The following is a 6,078-nucleotide window of genomic DNA, read 5'->3' on the forward strand; positions in this document are numbered from 1 at the left end:
TCTGGAGACACGCTTCCTCATGTTAACTCCTCCAGAAATGAGAAGTAGGGGGAGTGTAGGGGATAGTTGCACTCCAAAGCACTTTGCTTCCAGCTTCTGGGAAGGTGAGGAATGGCCCTGGCACCCTGTTGCCTTTGCCTTGGCAGGGGTAGAGGAAAGTTTAGTGATGTACAAGTTGCATTGCCCACAGCTGACTGTATTGGGGATTTCTTGCTAGCTTTTGTAGTGAATTAGGAACTTTTAATGAGGTGTGAGGCAGAAGCTACAGGCTTGGTTCAGGAAGGAGAACGCTTACTTGAGTACATACTGGATCACTGACCCAGCAGCTCTGAGAGTACTTTGGTAGAAGGATTGCTGTGAGGCAGTTTCCACACCAGTAAGCTGTAGGCTGGGAAAAATGTTGAGGTGGACGCAGTGGTATTAAAGGTGTTTCCTTCGAAGATGGAAGAATATGACTCTTCTGATACAAAATAAAATTTAATAAGAAGGAAAACATAAGTAATGAACCTTTTAAAAATTCTTAAGCAGGATAATCCTTACTAGACTTCAGTTGTGTTCAGAACTAAATCAGGCAGATTGGGGTGGGGTTGGCAGTTTTGTCATCATGTAAACAGGTGTAAGATATAAATACTGAAGCATTACTGCAGAATTTGTCATAAAAAGTACTTGAACTGTCTTCAGTTTTTCAGAAGAGTGGTTTTCTTAGAGTGTGATTTGATAAGCCAAATAGAATTTACTTGATCTCTGCAAAATGTAGGTCAGATTGAATCAGTTTAACAAGAGTACCTAACTAGCCATCTTTACTTTATAAAAGGAGGAATCAAGGGAGCGATGCAATTAGTGTCTTAGCATCTAGTTGTGTTTCTGTTATTTCAGTCCTACCTTTGTGATAAGAAGAATCTTTGCAAAAAAAAAAAAAACCAAAACAGAAGCTCATGACTGACATAACCTTCATCCCTGAATTCTTGTTTATGAAAACACAGGCTCAGCTCTATCAGGTCTAAAGCACTTGCTTGAAATTATATTTCAGATGTCTCAGGCTGGGCATATATTGTTCCCTTATTAGGCCAAGTGTTCTCTGGTTAACAGAACTTTGGCTGAAGAAATATAAAACTGTTGCTCAAGAATGAGGGTCAGTTCTCTTGGCAACTGTGGTGCTTGTGTATCTGTAAATAAGGCTGTGGGTTATTTGCCGCAGGCAGAACTCCAGATGAGTGCTTAGTTTGTGTTTTGGTGTGGGTTTTCTTATAAAGACTTAGCTACAACGATTTTGAATTTGCAGAGTAGTTATACCTGCTTAGAGCCACTGTTTCTGTGCTATGTTGATTCTCTCATTCCAGCATTCTTCCCTTTCATGGGCACTTATAACAGCCTACACTTGGAGTGGCTTACACGTTTATAGTGTACTAATTTTACAGTGTTTTCGTAATACTCCGTCTGCTTGATTCTAACCAGGCTTTTTGCTAGTGAAGGCTGCGGTCTGCTGTTACTTAACTGCAAAAAAAATTCCCTGTGGCTTGTGATCTTTTCAGGAGGATAAAGAAGGGAGGAAGAAAGTTCTGTTGGTGTTAGTGTGCTGTTTCATTTAAACATAATCTTGCAATGACAAGAAGCTCACCAATTCAGAGGAATACATACCAACATCTGCATTGAACAGTATCATGTCCATGTGCAGCCACTTCTATGGGAGGACTGTACACAGGTGCAACAGATTCCTTGGAAGTGAAACAGACTTTCTGCTACAGTTGGAAAAACTTTGGAAACAAAGCCTGTGCTACACAGAACTTGATTTCACAGCCCTTATGGCAAGCTATATGTGTACTTCACGCTGGGGCGCATGCTTGAGACTCCTTCATGGAATACTAGAATGGACTTGCATATGATCTGGATAGCAAGGGTTGTAATGAACCTAATAACTCTAGAACTAGTTTTCAAACTCTTCAATTTGTAGATGCATGGAAACATCTGGTGAAGATGGAAAACTGTGCAAGTCTGACACTTGGTTATTTGTTGTGGCTTTTTAGAAAGTCTGTAGATCCCAAGTTCAAAGCTATGGTCGTGGATATTATTATCCTTTCTGCTAGTTTGGGTTATTTTGAGAACCAGCTAGCCCTCAGCACTGCTGGGATATGTAGAAAGAAAGTGCAGTCTCTGTAGACATACTTGCAGGGCTGGGGGGAGCAGGTAGAACAGCTGCATGAGCCAAGTGGCAGTGGGAACCTTGGTCAGGCGTAAAGGAGACGAAAATCTTGGAGGCAGTGTCAAGCAAGTGGCAGCTGTGCTGTTGACAACAGTGGAGCAATGTGGCTGTGACTCGATTTTGAGTCTTGCAGCTAGGCTTTGATGCACTGAGCAGAAGATTGATCCTGATGACTTAATACCACCAGTTGATGAGATTAATAATTACTTGTCATATCTCAAAGTTTTACAAATGTGATAGGAAAGACCTACAGAGTTGATACTGAGTTCAGAGTTTCATCATATTTTCTGACTTGTCAAAATGTATCATTCTTCAGTGCTTGGCTATTAGACTAGAGTTTTGACTTGTAAACTGTGACTTTTGTAGGACCGCATAGGGCCTTAGAATTAGTCAGGAATTCTAAGGATGATTTGCCATAAAGTGCATGTCTGTAGAACAGAAAGACAGCTGTTCTCAAAAAAATTCAGTGTGGGTTAAATGTGTGAAGATCCACACAGTCTTAGCTCAGATAAGCAGCTTGTATTAGTGTCAGCCTAATGTGTCTTGCCTTGTATCCTCTTCAGTCACTATTTGACTTTTCTGAAGAGACACAGAGAATTTTCTAGTTACCAGCAGAACTCAATCTAAATGTAAAATTACATGTCACCTCCAAAACCTTGTCATCTTACTACCTGTGTCTTTATCCAAACCCAGACCACCTACAGAAAACCAGGCAAGTAGACAACAGTTCATCAGCAACAGGAAAAAAAAAGAGGGAATACACTAATTTTTTGTTGAAAAAATGTAACCGTGTTTTACAGTGGTGCAGAAGCAGGGAGAGGAGCCAGCGCTATAAAAAAGAAATCAGTGTTAATACAATGTACACAGAAAAGGCACTGCCACTTTCATGCTGATAGTGCCTAGGTGATACAGTCCTTGCCCTGAAGGAAATGACTGACTCGGAAGGAATGTTGTTCACCCCCTTTGTTCTCAATAAGCTCTCTGCTTCTCTTCTAAGAATGCCAGCAAAAGCCATCATTTTAATGCTAGTAGGTGTAAATAGGGCTGTTACAGAGTCAATTTCCACACACATTTCAGGAAGAATTGCTGCACTGAGCTGGAAGTTTTGAAACAATTTGTGCCAGCAAGTAAACCAGCTAGCATGAATTTTCTTCTTGAGCCTTTCTGAGAGAACCTGTGTTGGGGCAGTAATCAAGAACTAGAAAGCACTAGCATTAAATTAAATAAATATTCTAAATGGAGCTCTAGGCCATGTTCTGATAAGGATCAGTATGCTTAAGTGGACATGTGAAATGTCCCCAGCCCCTTCTCAGTTGTTTTACTCTGGAGAGAAGGGCACAGTTTCAACCATCAGAATTTCCAGGAATCTGCATGTTGGCCTTTCAGTGAAGTCACATCTGCTTCCTGGTGAGAAACTGTTAATGCAAACTCTATAAACAGGGCTGAGAATCCAGGCAGCTCTCCTGAGTGCAGTGGCACCTGAGCTGCTTAGACCAAAAGGGGCCACAGTACACCTTGCACACTTCTCTTTTATAGGAAAAGGAGTACTTAGACATTCTGAAGAGGAACGTGCTTTAAGTTGTGCCATTGTAGGCTCTTCAGACCACACAAGGTCTGGCTCACTGATGACAGTTCACTCCTAGACATTCAACTCTCTCCGGTTAAGTACATAACTAAGATCAGTAAATTTTGTTGTGACAAGGATGGTGTTAAACACCAGAGCATCTACTATCCTTAATAGGGTTTTTTTAAGGGTCAAGTCTACAAGCTCTTAGCTAAGCTTCACATGCTTCTTGATTAAAGCTGATATCCAACGTTGGAAATAAGACTTGGCCTATCTAATCGTGCAAAACGAACCAGGGTAAATAGAGTCCAGTATCTGTCCACGTGCCTGCCATAACAAGAAATTAAAGAATTTCACCTGATTTGTGACTGTTTATAAAGCGTTACGTAGTGGAGGCTATGGAATGAATAACTACAGAAATAGAATTCCTCACCACTCCGGGCATACAGAGTGGCAGTGCACTGGTGCCCCTTTCTCTTGCTCCTGTAGCTGTTTTGCAGAAGCATGCTTTGCCTTAAATACACGTACAGGAACCACTTGCAAAAATAACTGCTGTACAGCCTCAGATCACAGGAAGTGGAGTTCCCTGAGAACAAACGTAAGGTTGTGCTGCTGCTGCTGCCACTTCTCATTACAGAAATCTTGGGTGATGAAGGATTAAGAGACGTGAACCCAGCAATTTGGATTACTGTTACAGTTTTAAATTACGGGAGCACTAGATGGGGCTGTTGCTCCACATACTTTTTACTGAAATTTTTTATGACACACCTCAAGGAAATCAAGGTGTTTCAATGTGGGCTGTCTGGTTTCTGCTGCAAATCTAAAGCATCGAGCTGGGCTGAAATGTGATAGTGAGATGCATGAAACAGAACTCGCGTCCCCACAAGCAGATCCTCAAGTTAAAAAAATAAAAGAAGAAACTCAACCTGAAATGAACACAGATTATTTTAGTAGCAAAAGTATAATCATCTTGCTGTATTGTTTTTTAAGGAGTGTGCACTGTTCCTTAGCTGGTACATATCCTTAACTCATCCAGTTATCATCACACAGCTGGGAACAAAATCTTGGGGAGCAAGAGGCAGACCCAACCCTGCTCCTCAGGCAGAATCCATGCTATGCTCCCAGTTCTCTCTTCCCACATTCTATCCCTACACCCTTAGTCGTTTGTGGTCATATGTGTGAGAACTTTCAGTAGCAGAAGGGTGGCAGAGATGACAAATATATCGCCAGCACCCCTCCTGTGAACTCCTGTTCCTTCACAGCAGGGTGGTCTGGTGCCAGTGTAAGCACCTGTCCTTGAGGCTAAATTAGTGCTCGATGGTTAATTGCCTATTATTTGCTATTTGGTGAGGAGGCAGTTAAGGTGCTCTTAATGCTGTCTGTTGATGGTGCTGTAATGCCTTCTGCCTCAGCAGTTATACGGGAAAAAAAAAAAAAAATCCATTTTCCAAAATCCAAAAAGGAAAAGTTGTAAAGTGATGAGACTTGAGGCCTGAAAAAAATATTATCAGATGCCACCTCAGAGATATGCTGTCTGATTGTGGACCTTCACTCTGAAGAAACACAGTGTTGTGACAGACTCACTTCTTGTAGCCTTCCAATCACAGGAAACAGGATGCAACTTCCTTGAATGTCACAATTAATTAAAAGACGAGTTTTTTATAAGTGTTGGTTTTGAGCAGTATTCTCTGTTCTCAGCAGGACTCCTGGATTAAAAAACAATTTTTTTTTTTTTTTTTTAACACTGGCCACTTGGTTTAGATGAAAACTGAACTTTCTGGAAAATCTACAGTCAATCTATACTTAACGCTTTATGTGCCACGGGTCACCCAAAATCACAAAATTCAGTACACTCCTACACAAGCTGTTAAAGACAGCGCCTCTTCAACGAATTTTGGTTTTAATACAAAATTAAAGAATGAAGACAATGCAGTCAAAGGTACTAAAGTGACAACGTGCCATTAAAAATCCTCCAGAGATTAATCAAGGTTTCCTTGTGCTGCTCTGACATTTTGCATTACCTTGGCTGGAAGGAATACCTCCCTGCTGGAAAGTCAAAGAGTACAAAGTTTGTTCTTTACTATTTGTACCTCTAGAAACACTTGGTAGCATTGGGGGGAGCGGGGGGGAGTGAAATTACATATTTTTCACTTCTGTGGGATAAACATTCTGTCTGTGAATGAAGATCAGCCAGTCTCAAGAGGATACGTAGTCTACAAATTAAGAAACTTTTGACAGATCGAGATGTGATTTAAATCATTAAAGCCTCTTCAAAGGAGATGGAGAAAGGAGATGGAGATGCTCTCACTTCCTA

The sequence above is a fragment of the Athene noctua genome, chromosome 3, assembly GCF_965140245.1.
Source record: "Athene noctua chromosome 3, bAthNoc1.hap1.1, whole genome shotgun sequence".
NCBI classification, from domain to species: Eukaryota; Metazoa; Chordata; class Aves; order Strigiformes; family Strigidae; genus Athene; species Athene noctua.